Here is a 19,436-nt window from a genome sequence, read left to right on the forward strand (position 1 = left end):
TAAGATTGCATGGAGAGAATCTATCATCCTAATGTACGTAGAAACTATAGTACACAACTATGAGATATGTGTACAAAGGAATTTTACTCAGACATGAAAAACAAAATTATGTTCTTGGATGGAACTGGAGAACATTATGCTGAGATCAATCAATCATAAAAAATAAAAAGAGAAATCACAGGTTCTCCCTAATATTTGGAACCTAGGGAGAAAATAGGTCATAGGAGAAACTCTAGAGAAAAAAAGAGAAACCATAGATGAGCAAATAAGGCGACCTAAGTGAGGGGGATGGGAGTGGGTAAGAGGGAAATTCCTTAATGTATATGATGTACATTCACAGAGATGTCAAAGTTAATCACTAAATGAGAAGGAGGAGAAGGAGGAAATTGGGTGGGAATTGGGGAAGGGCTAAATGAGTGATGTGTGCATGTATGCCTTTACCATCTTGTACTCTATTAAGATGTATGACTAAAATGTACCAGTACAAAAATTTTAAAAGAAACTATAGTACATAGAAACTATAGTACATAGCACTTAGAAATAATAGTACAGATATCTAGTACATATAGTATATTTATGGTAGATCTGGTACATAAAAACTATACTATATCGACAGAATCTATAGTACCTACTACTTGAAAATTCACAATGTTCCTATCTTATGCATTTAATATACTATGCTATTATAATTACTTTAGATTATACACCTTTTACACATTAAAAAATCACCCAGGCACAGTGGAGCACTTTTACAATCCCATTAGTTGTGAGGCTGAGACAGGAGGATATCAGGTTTACAGCCAGCCTCAAAAACTTGGCAAGGCCTTCTTCTCTTTAATAAGGCACTGTTTTAAAAGTGTAGCTCAGAGGTAGGATACTCCTGGGTTAAGTCCCCAGTACCTTGCACAGACATGCACACAGGAGCTAGCGTGTGCGCGCGCGCGCGCGCACACACACACACACACACACACACACACACAGAGTCAAGCTATAGAACAACCACAGGCAAGTTCTTAGAAAGGTATTCCCAAAGAAGACAGTTCTATCATAGGAAATAATTCCATGTGTATTACTTCCCCTGAAGACCATGCATTAAGATGAGTTGTGGAGGTAGAGATCATGATTTTGTTGATCCTGACTCCCTTGTGTAGTCCTATGCATGTGTATGTGCATGTATGTGATTGTGTGTGTGTTTTATTGGTGCATTATAGTCATACATTTTAATGGGGTCCAAGATGGTAGAGGCATACATGCAAATATCATTCATTTAGCTCTTCTTCATCTTCTACGCCATTGCCTCCCGCTCCATCCTCCTCATGTTTGGCTTAGTGATTGACTTTGATATGTTTTTAAATGTGCATCATGTACATTTGGTAATTTCCCTCTCCCCCCTCCAACCCCTACCCCTCAGTTTAGGCCACCATATTTTCTCAGCTATGTGTTCGTTTTAACAAGAAAGTTTTGCACAGCTCTAGAATCTGTGTTTTGTATTTTCTACAAAAGAATCGATAATTTAAAGTCAATAGTTAGGAGTAAAAAGAAAGACTTATAAATAGTTAAAGTAAGCTAATGATTATAATTAAGGAATTGCAATTTTTTATAGACATTTAGTCTAGCCTAAGTGCTCCTTGTGTGTAAAGTCTGCAGCACTGTGCTTGATATCTCTGGCCTTCACATGCATGCAGCCCTCATGCAGTGATTCATCCAGAGTGACTTCCATTCCTGAAAGCTCTCTTCATGCTTAAAGTCCCTATATAGCTGTACTATTTTCTTTAATTCTCTATATGGTGTTTTTACTCTTATTTTTTAATGTTTAGATCTGTTTACTTTAGATGCACAAATACTTGTCATTGTATTGTAGTTGCCTACATGATATAGGTTTATTGCCTATGAGCTAAAGGTGTGTAATGAAATAAACCATTCAAGTTTGCATATATGTTAGCTGTACACTGAACTATATATCATTTGGATTTGTGTAAGAAAGCTCTATAATGTTGGCACAATGAGAAAGTCAGCTATCAATGAGTTTCTTTGAAAGTATCCTAGTCATTAAAGGACTCAAAGCTGAGTCGGGCATGGTGGCAGAAACTTGTTATCCCCACACTTGGGAGGTGGAGACAGGAGGATCGCGCAGGTTCGAAGCCAGCTGTGCTGGCTTAGGAGACCCTGTTTCCAAATAAAGTATAAAAATGGGTTGGGAGTGTAGCCTGGAAGTAGAAGGGTTTCCAGGAACCCCAGTACCACCAAAAAAAAAAAAAAAAAGACTCAAAGCTGCACATACTAGTACCATGAAAGCTTTAAATAAAGTTCAAAGGAGAAAGAAAAAAAAACAAGCTCAGAGAAAGATTAAAAAAATACATTTAAGTGATATTATTAAGGAAAGACAAGGCAAGGCAAGAAGAAAACAGTATTTGCAGATTCACAGACATTTAAAGTGATGAAGGGTATTATTATAGGTAAATTATAACATTTTTATTAGAATGAGTTAAAATATAGAAAAGGACAAACTTAAATAAGAAGATGAACTAGTAATGTGAATAATTGCAGGCTTATATTTCAGTCATTGAAGATAAGAACAATTTCAATTTATTTTCTTTGACTTTCCTAAAAATAATCTGACCAATTATGAACAATTGCTTAGAGAAAAGGAAAATGAAAACTGGAAACTCATTTTGAGAATATTGAAGTGATATGGGAAAGAACTAAATCAGTAAATGGTTTATAAGGCTATGAGATGGATGAGAAATAGGCATATATATATATATATATATATATATATATATATATATATATAATCTTTGTGTGGAGTAAAGAAAGAGAAACTAAGACAACTATTAAATGAAAGCACACTACAATTCTTACACAACAGATGTCAGATTTTATTGGAAATATGATTAGAGAAGCAGGAAAACAAAACATGAATATATGAATCACATAAACTGAATCCTTGTTTAGTTACTGGAACAAATTACTAAACTGCTCTGAATTTCAATTACTAAATAGGAGTGGTACTATTCATCATACCAGAATATGTTTAGGCTTATATCACATTTAACTAAAAGTATCTAAAGAGTTATTGAATATTAGAATGCAGTCAGATACTAAGTGTTTACGTATATTATTTTTGTTACCATTTTACATATGGGTAACTCAAGACACAGAAGTATTCAAATATTTGCTAAGATTCAAATAAAAGCATCATTAAATCCCACCTTATACTACAATTATTTATCACCAGGGACTTAATAAATAGTAGTTTTAGAAGTCAGAGTTTTAGACATTTTGATTTTTTTAATGTGAATAAAAATGGTGGATAAATTTGATATTCAGCTGGATACTGGCAGCGGAATTTGAGAAATTTTTAAATAATTAATACAAAAGAAATTATAAGCAGGTAATAGTTGACTCCTCAGGATTTACCCAAAGGAATTAAAATTAGCATACTATGCTGATACATGCATATTAGCATTTATTACAGCACAATTCACAATAACCAAGTTATGGAATGAGTCAAGTGCCTATCAACAGAAGGATGCATAAAGAAAATGTGGCATATATCCACAATGAAGATTTTAATCAGTAATGAAGAACAAAATTAAGTCATTTATAGAAAAATAGCTGGAATTAGAGATTCCAATTAAGTAAATTAAGCAAACTTACGACGTCAAGGGTTGCTTATATATTTTCTTTATATGTGGAAGCTAGATAGAAAATAAGTTAAAAAGAAGAATTTCTGAAAATAGAAAGGAGACCAGTAGGATAGAGTAATGCATGTAGAGGGAGAGAGAGTGTGAGGCAAAGGGACTTTTTGGGTCATGAATTTGAGCAAATTAAGTACAAATTGTACATCCAAAGACAATGCAAACAGAATTAAAAGTTATTGATAGAATGGGATAAAATATTTGCAAATGCTATATCTGAAGGTATATTAATATTCCAATTAGAAATCCTAAAAATTAGCAACAATAAAAGCAAACCATACAATTTAGAAATAGGTAAAAGACTAAAATAGGTAATGAATCTCCAAAGATTTTTATATGACCAAAAACACATGAATATCACTCACCATTATCATAATATAACTAATAATTAAGGAAATACAAATAAAAACTATAGTGAAATACTACTTCACATTTGTTAGGATGGCTACTTAACATGGATTACCTTGCTCCAGCCCTTTATCTTGAATTTGTTACATCTTTACTTGTAAAGTGTGTATGTATATCTCAAGTTTTTTTTATCCAATTAAGAAGTATGATGACAGTGCACCAATAAAAACTTATTAGAAAACAAAGGATAAGGTAGTCCAAATCTTGGACATGTTAAATGAGGCCCTCCCAGGAAAACATATAAGGCATCTTAACAAAGTCTAAATCTAGACACTTAAGGAACAATAATGCTTGGACATAGATGGAAAAATAACCAAGACAAATATTTGGAATTACAAAACAAATTTGGTGAATGATAGAGAAAATTTGACCTCAAAATTTTAATTAAAAAAGATTTGATTCAAGATTGTTGTCCTTTATTTAAAAGATGAAAATATTTGCAAATAACTATTTACAAATCATACTATACACCAAATATTGTTTTTACTCCAAGGTGAATAATTAGTGTTTAATTTTTTCCAAACAGTTCTTAATATTTCAAATCATCTTCTAGTATAACAAAATATCAAATCTTTCTAATTTTTACTTGTTTATTTAGCAAAGAATCACTGAGATCTGTCAAATAGAATTGATATTTTACTGGTTATAAGTAAAGTGAATGGGAGCAGCAGTGATTTTCTAAGCTTGGTAGTTACAGTAAAATCTTCCCTCGAGAGAGCTATTTGTTGAAGTATTGACCTCAACCATAGATAATTACAAGCTATGCCCTTGGTACAATCTTCTCTTGCCAAAACATCATTCAAAGGTAAGAGCTTGCCACATTCTTCCTGGTTCATAGCAGGGGTAATGTATATGTTCCTCTAAATAAAGCAAAGTTGGAATGAGCAGAATATCTAGCATCATTATGCTTAGTTCATTTGTTCCAGCTTTGAAACTGAGGCACAGCTTTGTGAATTCAACTCTTGTACTTTATTACTTTATGAACTTCACAAGGGTGTCCCAGTGATGGCTTAAGGCATAGTTAAACTTTTATTTCTGCTCTAATAATATTGAGTAAGTACCGGCAATTAATTTAACTTTCATAAACTTCAGTTGTCCCTACCTATAGAGAATACAACATAATTTTCTTAAAGGTTGAAATTTAAGTTAAAGTAACATAAATACCTTTGTAAAAGAAAAATATTTAAGATACAAATAGTCATCATTAATATTTTATGCTATAATCAAGGTCAAAACTTACATCTTAGATAATATACTTTCCCTTAGACAATGAAAAGAAATAATTTATCAAAGAATGCTTATCGATTTAATGCCAGAAATTAGATAAAAGCCTACATACGTGACTAGAACATGGTACCGTGTTCAAAAAAATTGTATTTCCAAAATATATAAAAATATGTGTCGTTATGTGTTGTTTAATGAAGGGGATATTTCTGAGAAATGCATCATTAGATTTTGTTGCGGTGTATCATAATCTCAATTTAAACAGATCTGTATGGTACACATCAATCACTCAACATGTTCTCTTGATGTTGTCAGCAGCAGGACTCCTGCTGCATACCATAGTATATAGTTTTACAGGAAACTAAGTTTTTAAATTAGAAGTAATACACTCTAAAACAACATAAAATGTATAGTGTGGCCAGCCTGATGCAATGGCATACTCCTGAAAACCTCGCTACTTGGGAGGTTGAGTTGGATCACAAATTTGAAGACTCTGCGACTTAGGAAGACCTTGCCTCAAAATTAAAAAAAAATAAAACAGTTATAAGGTCTAGGGTTTTAGGTCAGTGGTTGAGTACCACTGGTTTTAATATCCCACGTCACAATAGAAAAGTATAGTATAGTATATTCAATATATAAACTAATAGGAGAGTTCCTTATCACTAACAAGTATCATGTACCACACATAATTATTTTGGTACAGAAGTTTGAATCAAGAGACAATCTACTTCGAGCCACACCCTCAGTCATATTTTATTTTGTACTTTGAAACAGGGGTCTTGCCCAGTTACTGAGATTCTTGCTTAGTAGCTGAGCCTGGCTTCGAACTTATGTTATCCTCCTATCTTAAGCATCCAAGTACTAGGATTATAGGCATATACCTCCACACCAGGCTACTTTACATAATTTTATATGACATAATTTTACATAACATGATTTATGATATTATTCAGCTCCATTAGAACCTTACATGACCGCCATTATATATGTTATCCATCCTTGACACAAGTATTATAAGATGCATTACTTTCTCTCTGTCTCTCTCTCTTGGTCATATAATATACTGTGTATTTTCTCTATTAGAACAAAAGGCAAGTTCAGCATTCCTAATTCATTTGCATGTTTTCAAAAATCAGACTGTTGGAGAACATACTAACCCCCTAAGATACTATTTTATATGATATATATACCTTATATTTATATACCTTATAAAGAAAAATGTTGATCTCGTCAAAAGTTACTGACTTCTTCTGGATTAATTGCCTTTATAGCATGTTAGAATGAATATAAGAAGCCGGGCGTGGTGGCACATGCTTAAAAGTACATGGGGGCGCCGAGACAGGAGGATCACAGGTTTCCCGCCAGACTCAGCTACATAGTGAGGACCTCTGCAAATTTGTGAGACCCTATTTCAAAATAAAGAATTAAAAAAATAGGACTGGGAGTGAAACTTGGAGGTAGAATGTTCCTGGAACTGGGAAGCTAATTAAAGAAAGAGCATGAATATGCAAATATAATACACCATAATTAGGGACTAATTAAAAAAGCAAAATTAAAAAGAGAAAGATAAGCCATGCACAGTGGCACATGCTTGGGATCCCAGGACTTGGGAGGCTAAAACGAAAATAGCAGGTTCATAGCCAGTCTCAGCAATTTATTGAGATTCTCTACAACTTAGTGAGACCCTGTTCCAAAAATAGGGCTGAGGTTGGCTCAAAAAGCCCCTGGATTCATTCTCCAGTAGTAAACAACAACAATAACAACAGTAAAAAAAAATAGCCAGTTATACAGGCTTATAATTACGAATGAATTATCAGAATGGATTTGGGAGTATTAAGGAGTTATGCTTTATAACTTGGGAAATAAATTATAGACATAAGATTTGTGGACTTTCAAAATAAAAAAAGTGAGACATATATTTGAGGTATTAAATCCAACCAACATTAACTGATTATTAAAGCATGAAATTATTTATTACCTATGAAATGAGTCAGAAAAATATAGTAAAACATACATGAAATTGATATCAAGAGTTGTTCTAGAGGAATAAATCTTAGAATGAATGTTTTGAATCAGTTCTAGAGTTTCTGGAACTGGATATCCAGTCCATCATATTTGAAGAAAAAAACAAAAACATTCTATTTCTAGCGGTAAAGAGAACACAGAGAGTCCATGACATAAACCAATGTAATCCAACACTGGAGACTTCTGATAGAACATTTTAAAACTTGAGACAGTGTGTGTGTATGTGTGTGTGTGTGTGCGCGCGCACTTTCTAATATTTTTTGAAACTAATGAGTATAAAGAGTTCTTTGGTATTCATAATGTTGCTGGATATAGTGTGAAAGAAAGAGAGAGGCTAAGGGATTTGAATTCTCAGCTAAAGAACAGTGAAGCAGAGGTAAAAAGCTTCTACATTTTGCCTTGAAAGGAATCTGTATCTCCTATAACTACAGGACAGAAATTGCTGAAAAGCAAATCCATAACTGCATATTAAAATTGTGTGACTACAATGCACATTGAATTACCAACTTCATGGAATGTCTATTGTTGAATGAAGGGAATTTATTGTGAATGAATAGGATCATAAATATTGGAATGAAGTTCTGTGAAAAGAATTTGGGAGCTGTCTTAGTATTTTACACTGCTATAATCCAAAGACCCGATCACATAACTTAGAAGAAGGATGGCTTATTTGCTCACATTTTTCTTGGAGATTTTGGGGTTAAGTCCATGTGAGGCTAGGAACCATGGATCTCAGGACATAGTGTTTGGAAGTGAAGAGAGGGGAAGCACAAGGCTTTGCTTCTCACATCATGGAAGCTAAATACAAGAAAGAGCAAGCAAGCAAGGGGAGTCAAAGATATAAGCACATTCCCTATTGCTGCACCCACAGGAACCCACCTTTTCCAACCACACCCTATCAAGCCAAGCCACCACCCAGATAAGTCCATTACAATGGATTTTACCACTGCTGAGTTTAGAAACCCACTTTTAACATTACGACCTTGTTTCCATAAGGGGTAATGGGACATTATATTTTCAAACCATTACAGGGACATTTAGCTACTAGGTTCTGATGAGTTTTCTAGGCCAGTAAAAGCAATCTTTCTATACTAATCTGAGAGAATCAATCTGTATTGCCTGAGGAAACTGTAATCATCTCCCTTGAGTCAATTGCCTCCTTAGATAATGATAATTGTGCTTATGATTGATCCTCACTCCCCCTGTGTGATTTTAGACTTACAAAAAGACTCAGAGTCAGATCTCAGAAGAACATTAAAGATAATATATAAAGTATAAACTATGAGGAAGTATGCTGTACTTAAAAAACTGCTTTAGTTTTGTACTTTATACATGCAGAGCGAGGGAACATGTAAGAGAATATTAAGAGACAATGGTGAAAATGTCGCCAACTTGGATGAGACTAAATTTACCGGCATGGGTCCACTAAGCAGATTATTCATATAAAATAGTATCTTAGGGAGTTAGTATGTTCTCCAACAGTCTGATTTTTGAAAACATGCAAATGAATTAGGAATGCTGAACTTGCCTTTTGTTCTAATAGAGAAAATAATTCAAAAGCTGAGAATGATTGAAATACTCTAATGAACTTGTTATTTAAAACGTATTCAATAACACTGTAAAATACTAGAAGAAACATTTTCACCTGAGGTGTCCACAAGCATCCTTGAAATGTTCCACAATGAGTCTTTGTAAAGCCAGTTGTTACAGTGGGCACTGCTTTCCTGAACCTGGGAAACTCTAATACAAATAAATAATGGGATCTTTATGGGATAGTATCAAATCATAGCACCCACCTATCAAAAGCAAGGTAAACGTGGTTATGGTAATGTACACAAAATTCAAAATAGCAATCAAAATAGTCAAACCTGAGCAGATCACAGATAGTGGGTAGTTTACTGAGGTATTTCTTGAAGTAAAATAGATAGAAAGACTACTATAGTCATGATCTATGTAAGTAGAAAAGTTCCAGGTCAGTCTTAAGTTAATTGAAAGCAACACAATATAGTCAAGAGTGAAGGATTGAGCCATTTCTATAAAGAACTGTGGTCCAATGACACGTTTATTAAAAGCAATATATATATAGAATGAATAGTAGAAGAATATAGGTATAAATATTATTTATGATGATGTCCTATTATAGAAATAGAAACAGTGACTGCAATGAATATTTCCTTTTTTTTTTTTTTTTTGGTGGTACTGGGGTTCCTGGAAGCCCTTCTCTAGGCTATACTCCCAGACCTATTTTCTTTTTTTTATTTTGGAAACAGGGTCTCTTAAGCCAACGAGGCTGTCTTCGAACCAGCGCGATCCTCCTGTCTCCGCCTCCCAAGCGCAGGGATTATAAGCGTGTGCTACCACGCCCGGCTGAACATTTCCTTTTTATGTATTATAAAATATGTATGTTTATAAAAAAAATTCTTAAAACTTTTTTTTCTTCCTCATTCCCTTATCCGATAAATTGTATTGAATTTATACATTTAAGGCCATAGTGCATAGTATTTAAGTTTATTTAACTTCATATCATGATATTTAATTTGTAGGATATGACATTTAAGTTACAGGATATCAAGGAAAAGGAAATATTATCCAGCCTGTATTTTGTTATCTTCCAAGGAAAGAGTTAATGCTCTTTTGGTAACAAGAGAGATTGTTGTATTATGCTAGGTGCTAGTATTCCATTATCATTGTTTTGGCTGGTCTTTAAAGAGATTTTGAGTGTCGTGTTGAGAAGCAATGAGTTTTTTATGATGACGAGTATGTTTAACTCAATTGAGTGATAGGGTATCCAGAGATTTAATCTACTATTATTCTCCATATTCATGTGAAAGTAATTTGGATGAGGTTAACCTTTAGTTCAACAGATTTGGGGAAAATCAGATTAAACTCCAAAATGTAGGTAGGCCATTTCCAGTCAGGTAAAGACCTGAATATAACAAAAAAACAAAGAGAAAAGTATTTTTAGGTTGCTTTCAGATGTGTTTAGTGCCTTCAGACTTTTCCAGGTTCTTTAGCAGACTTCTTTGAACATGAACTGGGATGGTTTGGGTCCTGTTGGGTGTCCACTCTGTCCATCACATTAAAACTATAGTATGAGCTCTCCCGAGTCTTAATTCACGGAGCTTATTCTGCAGGTTAAGATTCACTATCCTCCATAATTTTACAAATCTATTCTTTATAATATTAATAAATTGATTATATTCATCTGTCAACAAAATAAGTATGTTTCTCTGAGAAACGCTTATTAAAATATTTAGGACTGGAAAATTATAGGGGAATAAGAGAGTGGTTATGTTAAAGCAATATCTTCATAAGTAATATATAATGCTGGTGTTTTGTGTTAGTTCTATAACTAATGCCTATAGAGAATTTTGTATGCTCCCATCTTTTTATATTTCTGCCAACACAGGAAACTTCTCATCTGTATTTTCAATTATTCTTGTAGAGATTGATGGATGATGAGGGCTAATCTGAAAATCCAATGCTAAAATGTTAATGACTCATATTCTCACAATATTGAGCTTCCTGCTTAGCATATTTGCAATTTTCCCATAACAAAGTCCAAATCCATTTAAGTAATAGAAAAATCACATAAAATGAATGGAAGGAAAAATAAATACTTCTATTCTACTGATTTATAAGAACAACATTGCTGTTTCATGATAGACTTTTTGGATCAACATTTTACATAGAAAAAAGTTGTGAACAGCATATTATTTAAAATCAAACCGAAGATACTTTTCGATGTAAATTGAGGTATTTTCTTAGTTAAAATATATTATTATTTATGTATTCATAAAATAGGAATTAAAATAGAATCTACCCCACTGGATTATAAGGAAAATTAAATGGTATAAAATGTTCAGAATGATTATGAGATTGTGTGCCATGAACAAAATTTGCAATAATGGTATCCATCATTGTTTCCATAATTTTATTAGTTGTCATATCACTATTTATAGACATTTGTTTATTTTTTCCAACTTAGTATGATAACAAAACATTTATAATGTAGCTTCATAAAATTAAAACTTATATGGGATTTTCCCTGTTTCCTCTAGTATTTTTTACTTAACATCTCATGTAGCTTGAAGAATGCTTAGAGTCTAAATATTTCCCTCTAACTCACCAATATTGTTTTAAACATGTCTTATTTTTTTAGTTTTCAGGTAATGAGATATTAATGTGTAATAATCTTTTAATGGTGTATAACAGTTAACACACACACATACACACATATATAAACTCTTAATACTTATAAATGAGTGACTATTGTCTATAGATTGTGTGTGTGTGTGTGTGTGTGTGTGTGTGTGTGTGTGTGTGTGTGTTTTACTGGAGATTGAACCTACGGACTCTCTACCACTGAGCTACATCCCAAGTTTATTATTACTATTAATTATTATTATTACTATTATTTCAGACAGCATTTTATTAAATTGCTGAGCTGGCCTTGAGCTAGTGGTCCTTCTAAGTTAGCCTCCTTAGTCATTGTTACAGATGTACACCACCATGCCTGGCCTTGTTCATGGAATTTTGTGTGTGTGTGTGTGTGACACTGGGCGTTGAACTCAGGAACATTCTACCCCTGAGTTACACCGCCAGCCCTATTTTCTTTTTATTCTTTATTTTGAAACAGGACTTCACTATGTAGCTGAGGCTCGATATAAACCTGCAATCTTCCAAACTTAGTTTCCTAAGTACTGGGATTACAAGCATGTAACACCGACTACCATGTCTGACTTGTCCATGGAATTTTTTTAAAGACACTTTATTGATAAAATTCACATACAATCCAATTCACACACTTAAAGTATACAACTCAGTGCTTTAAACTATACTGAAAAATATATGCAATCATCCTCATGGCCAATTTTAGAAAATTGTATCACCTTAAAAGAAGTTTCATATCTTTTAGTTATCACCCACACACCATCCCACATAGCCTGAAACAACCATTTATCTATGGATTCGTCACCCTGAATATGAATTTGTGTCTGGCTTTTTTTTCTTTGATCATATTGCTTTCAAAATTCCACTATGTTGTCATACATCAGTAATTCAATTTTAAAGGCCCAGTGATGTCCTAATATATAGATTTTTCACATTTTGTTTATACATTTTATTCACCATGCTTTTTGTGGGTCAGGAAATACAAATATAACTATCCAATTGGCTTACATACCTACCAGTCTAGTAACCAAAATGACTAAATATTCATTAATAAAGGCAAAATAAAATAGCAAATCCAAACAAATATAAATACTTTTATTGAGAAAACCACAACATTTTACTGAAAAACATGTTAGAAGAGACATTAAAAATAACAAATGAGCCAGAAACAATGATTGCAGGCCTATAATCCCAGGTCATGGGAGGCTGAAGCAGGAGAATTCCAAGTTCAAGACCAGCTTCATCAGCTTAGCTAGACCCAGTTTAAAAACAGTGGATATATCTGAGAAGGAGAATGTGCCTGGGTTCAACCACCAGCACAAAAAGAAAAAGAAAGATAATGAAAAAGAACACATTCTAGAATAGGAAGCTTATGTAAATTAATGATATTGAATATTACTAAATTAGATAACTGATTTTATTTTTATATTTCCTCATGTTGATAGATTGTAATTCTGACAAAGAATTTTAGGTATAGAGGGACAGATAATTTTTTTAAAAATACACCTTTAAGATAATATAACAAAGCTTTTATTTTGTATTTTATTCAATTGCATAAAATTACTAAATCAAAATATACCCATATTTTAAAGTATGGTGCATACTTCCAACTTATTTTTTTGAAAGCTATCCCATTTATATTCTACCAAGTATATATGTGAATTTCTATATCCACACAAAATCGCTGGCAATAGACAGTAGTGATCTTTTTCATCATTGATACTCATGCCAGGAGCAAGGATTAGCAATATCAAAAATAATCTACCACCTACATACTGTTACCTTAACAACTTAGTTAGTGGGCTTTCATAAAGAATTCCATGGTTAAATGTTATAAAAAACTGTAACATGTTCTGTAGGTGTCAGAGAAAGAAAATCACTCAGAAGATAATGATATTCAGTAAATAATTCCTAATATTATTGTTCTTCTCATTATATTTGACATAGTGTCCATGTTCCTGAACTTTCCCTGGTCACTATAAATGATGGAAATACTAAAAAGATTCTTTTTATTGTAGTCTATCCCTTCTCTCATCTTTATCATTTTATCCTATTCAAAGAAATCTCCCACAGAGAAAAGTCACTTGTGTGTCTCAAAGTAAATTGGATAGTTCCAGACAGGTGAAACTCCACTTTGCCTTGAGCATTATATTATTTTTAGAAATAGCTAAACACCAAAACACTGGATAATGCCCAGAAATGAGATTGAGGATGTGTGTGTGTGTGTGTGTGTGTGAGGTTCTGGTGATGGAACCCAGGAACCTTCTACTACCTCCAGGGTAAACTCCTAGACCTACTTCTAATATTTTATTTAGAAATAGGGTCTTACTAAGTTACTGAGAGCCTCACTAAATAGCTGAGGTTGGCTTCGAATCTGTGCTAGCCTCTTGACTCAGCCTCCCAAGTACTGGGATTACAAGCATTCACAACCATGCCCAGCCTTGAGAATAAATTTAATCTCCATTGCAATTATTATGTTGAAATTAAATTTGTAGTAGTCACATTTCAAAGATCTTCACTGATCTCCTGTCTGCTGGTCAGGTTCAAGAACAGCCTTAACAAAGTGAGATTCTCAGCAAATGAATGAGATGCTATTTCAAAAACAAAAAATTAACAGACCTGTGGGTGTAGCATAGAGGTAGAATGTCCCTGGGTTAAATCCCTACTACCATAGAAAGTAAGAAAAGAAAGAAAAAACCAAAGTGTTTGGCTATTCTATTTTTCTATACTTTCTTTTCCTTCATATTTTAAAATATTCAAAATCAAGTCTATATCTAATAGGTAGTTAATATGTTCTAGTTGAAAAAGAATTAGTCTACAACCTGCCTTCAATTCTTCAATTCATCTTTTTTTTTTTTTTTGTGGTACTGTGGGTGGAACCCAAGGGCTTTTCTATCTCCAGGTTATATTCCCAGACGTATTTTATACTTTATTTGGAAACAGTCTCACTAAGTTGCTGAGAGCCTACTAAGTAGCTGAGGCTGGGTTTGAACCTGTGTTATCCTCCGGGCTCAGCCTCCCAAGTGCTGAGATTACAAGCGTGCGCCACCACGCCTGGTTTCAATTCATCATTTCAAGTCTTAAGAATTTTTTCCTCAAAGATTTATGGCCTAAATACAACTAAATGACTAATCCTTAAATGCAGTTATCAAAAGTTATATTGTAAAATATTTGGAATTTAGTACTTTGAATAATTTCATAAAATTTTGACTATGTTGCCAAACAACTTATGTTATTCTGTTTTGCAATTTTATTAACATTACAAATATATTTTGGATCAAAATATTTTGTTCTCAAACATATATAGCTATTGCATTCTGTTGGTATATATTTTAACTGTTATTTGTTCATTATAAAATTATCAATTATTTAAATTAACTAATTACTTTTAGTTTAAGAATCATTAGTTTATGCATTTTATTCATGCAATAAAATATTTATAATGTAATTGATTGATGGAAGTTCCAAACATATAATGTTAATGAGATTTTTTTTAAATACATTGGTTTTAGATTGCTTAATTTTCTTGGAAATGCATGTTTATATATTAATATATTCAAGACAGTCTTCTTGTTGTTTAAATTATTATAGTAATTTGCTTGTCGTTATAATTATTGTAGTAATTTGATATAACCGTATTTATAATTTCCTGGGAATCTCTGCTCAAGCTCATGATAGCAGGGACAGAAAAATGTTTGAGAATAAATTAGATATTTATCATAATTATTATGATGAAATTAAAGCTCTAGTATTAAATTTCAAATATCTTTATTGATCTCCTACCTACTAATCAGTTATTCTTGTGATAACTACCATGAGTATTTATGGTACTCATAGATGCTCTCTCAAAAGTGTTCAGTAGAGAAATTTTCTTTTGACTATCATTACCAACCAGTATAGGGCACCAGTAATAGAAATGTTATAACAAGCTATTTAAATTGACTTTTTCTTGGAATCTTCAAGTCATCAACTAGGGTAAAGATCCTGTATTCAACACTGTAAAAAACAAACTATCATTCTTAATAATGCTCAGAAAGAGAGTTGCTTTGAAATGTGATTAGGAAAATAATTTTTTAAAAGTGTGTCAGGTATGGCAGTATGTGCCTCTATTCCCAGTACTTGAGAGGCTGAGACAGGAGGATCACCAGCTCAAGGACAGGCTCAGCGATGTACTAAGACTCTCAGCAAACTGGGGAGGTGCTGCTTTAAAACAACAAAATACAAGTGGTGGTGGTGCAGCTTAGAGAAAAATGCCATTTGGTTCAACCCTGATATTTCATCCAGTATTTCTGGTACAATTCAGTGTGATCTTGGCAAGTAACTCAGGTGTTTCTTCATGCCTCCGTTGGATCATGTGTGGAATAAAGATGGCAATAGTACTTTCCTTCTCTACAGAAGAATTGTAAGAATTACTTTGCTATTATGATAAAATCTTGGAATTTTTTAATATGTAAGTGCTATTTGAAGGAAGATGATTTTGATATTGATGATAATGATATTATAATCTGAAAAAGTTCCACATTAAAAGAGCTGACTTTGGTTCTCAGTTATCAATTTGATTCAGAATTTTAGCTCATTACAAGAAATTTGGAATGTGATAGACAGAATGAGGGTCCCCTAAAGCTGTGGATGGCTTGTTCTCTGGAACCTGTAATACCTGGCTTACTTGACAAAAGAGATTTTGAAGATATCTTTAAGGTTATGATTCTTGAATCAGGTTGGAAGACAGTCTCAGCAAGTAGTGAGACTCTCTCTTCAACTTTTCAAGGGGAGACACTACTTCAAAATAAAATTAAAGTAGGCCTTGGGGTATAACTCAGGTATGGAATACCTTTGGGTTCAATCTCTAGTAAAACACACACACACACGCACACACACACACACACACACACACACACACACACACCTCAAATTAAGAACCTTAAGATGGGAAGAATAAGAAGTTCAATTTAATGACATCAAGATTAAAAGTAGAGAAACTTTCCCAGCTCACATAAGAAAAATAAATGTAACAACAGAGGGTGGGTGACATAGCTGTCATGACACAACTGGCTGTATTTAATTGATTATTACTACTTATTTTAGATATAGGAGGGAGCCACCTGTCAAGGAACATATGGTCTTCTACAATGTAGAAAAGACAAAGAAACTAATATTCCTGAAAAGCTTCAAGAAAATAATACAAACTTGACATCATATTGCTTTTAGGTCAATGAGACTCATCGCCACACTTCAGATTTATATAACTATTAATAAATTTGTATAATTATAAGCCATTATGGGGAGCAATGACTATCAAGAAGTAGTTGAGAACTACTTCAGATCTGTCCCCGAGTTTGCAGGATTTTGTCAGGGACTAATAGAAATAGCGCTTTTTGTTTCTTAATTATGAGAAACTGTTATAAGTGATGAGACCAGAGAAGATTTGGAAACCAGAGAATAAACCACCTGTTATAGTAGAGAAAAACCTTAGTAATGTGAAAGAAAAGAATAAAAAAATGAAAACAACCAGGGAGGTTTTAAACTGTGAAAGTTGTGTGCTAGGTATTAAACCTAGGGGCATTCTGCCTCCAAGCTGTACCTCCAGCCTTACTTTATACCCTTCTTTCCTTCCTTCCTTCCTTCCTTCCTTCCTTCCTTCCTTCCTTCCTTCCTTCCTTCCTTCCTTCCTTCCTTCCTTTTTGTGTGTGGTGCTGGGGATTGAACCCAGGGGTATTGTACCTCCAAGCTATACCCTCCCTCTAATTTTTTATGATTTATTTTGAAACAGGGTCTCACTAAGTTGCGGAGGGCTCATTAAGTAGCTGAGGCTGGCCGGGGACCATGTCCCACCACACCCATCTCCTGAAAGTTGTAGCATAAGGACAACATCTTAGGAATTCAACTAGTCCTGTGAGGAATCATTATTTGCATAAACAATTTTGTGAAACTGTAAACAGCTAAGATAAGTAAATAATTTGGGATGATATTTTATGAAGACAATCTATGGCAGAGAGGTTATCTAACTAAACAGACCTTTTCTAGTAAGAGACAATAACTCTAGTAGATTAAATATCCCCCTTCCTCATGAACCATTCGTTACAATCTTCATAGGGGCTGGACAGACTACAACACCTACACTACAATTTCTAGCCTACCCTGGTATTTTTAACTTTTCAATTCTGCTATGTTATGTACAGAACAATTGAGAGAACCAGCTCAAGTGGCCCACAGAGAAGACCCACCCTATCGAGGGAATATATTCTCCTTGATATCCCCAAAACATATACACACAGTATGGTGCAATCCTGAATAATTCATCACAATCGATATTCTGTTTTTATTGCTAAAGGCAAGGTTACAAGACAGGTAAAAAGGGCATTCATCAAAGAGTGCTTCTTTTTTTTTAAATAAACTGAAAAGACAGTTGTTGAATATATCTCAACAACCTCACAAACATCCAGAGAATTTTCAGAGACTGGATAAACATACCTAGAGTTGCTGTACATTAACAATAGGTCAGCCTCTCTTGCAGGCAACAAAGGCAAAAACCAGCTCAGGGCTACTGTTTCCATAGAAACTTAGATTACTGAAGTTGTCAGCCTTATTTGTGGCTCTGACTGGAAAATTCCGTACTATAAAAAAGGTGACATATGCAGTTGAGAACGCTGTGAAGGAACACAAGTTTTAGGTTTTTGAAATACAAAAAGTTACTCAACCTCTTGTCAATCGCGTGGCCTCCACACACCTCCTACCTCTCTCATCTCCTGTGTCCAAGGAGCAGAAACAAACAGAAAGGTCTCACATGTCAATTTCATCTAACCCGGCTCCATGTATCTGCAGTTGCCCTTGTCTAATTAAAAATGCACTTTGAAAAGGAACAATCTTAAGGAAATTAGCAAGTAAAACATATCCTGTTTTTTTATGGCCTACTGCCTTTTTAAATTTTTATTAGAGTGATTATTAAAACTTTGACTGGTGCATAGTAGCATAGTATGCCTGGTGTAATCTGCTTCTTCCTCCTGGTTACTTCCCTTCAGACCACTTTTGACTGTTGATCTCCTAACTGGAAGTCACACTTTCTCTCATCTTGCTGAGCTCTCATCTACAAAGGAGCTTTTGCATACCAGTTCCTCTCACCCCCAAAGCCCTTGCCTTCTCCCACACTATTCCCCCTTTGCCGTTCCTGGATTATTTTCATTATGTCCATCCTCAGATCACAATGGGTACATCATTATTTCCTCTGAAAAAAACTCTCTAGATCCATTAAGACAAACAGAAGTATTTATATCTTTTTTTTTCTTCTCCAAATAGTGAAACATTATAAATACACATATGCTTTTGGTGATACACTGCATGTTGAATTTATTACAAAGGTAGCTGCACTGCATGTGCTAATTTCCATGCATGTTTTGTTTGACATATGTAATTTATTCAGAACTTTGTGGAAATAAACTACAGAGCACTCACTGTTATATATTTTTTAACCTTTATTGGTACATTGTAATTTTGCATCCTAGTGAGGTTCACAGTCATATGAAGAAACAACCATACAAGTTTTGGTGTGTTTCCTTTCTACCACTACCCCACTACCCACCTCTTCCCACACACAATAGTGAATGGGTAGCGATAACATAATACATGAATCTAGCATATTTAGAACTGTTACTTCAGTGCTTCCTTTTCCCTTCTCTACTTCCTCTTCTTCTAACATCATCCATTATCTCCCATTCCATTTGTTTCATGGTTTCTATCTAGTTTCCACATATAAGAAAAAAAAAATTCAGCCCTTAAATTTCTAACACGGCTGATCTCACCGAGCATAATATTCTCTAATCCCATCCAAATTTCTATAAGTGACATAATTTTGTTGTTCATAATAACTGAGGGTTTTTTTTTTTTTTGGTGGTTCCTGGAAACCATTCT

This window comes from Muscardinus avellanarius, assembly GCF_963383645.1.
Source record: "Muscardinus avellanarius genome assembly, chromosome: 15".
NCBI classification, from domain to species: domain Eukaryota; kingdom Metazoa; phylum Chordata; class Mammalia; order Rodentia; family Gliridae; genus Muscardinus; species Muscardinus avellanarius.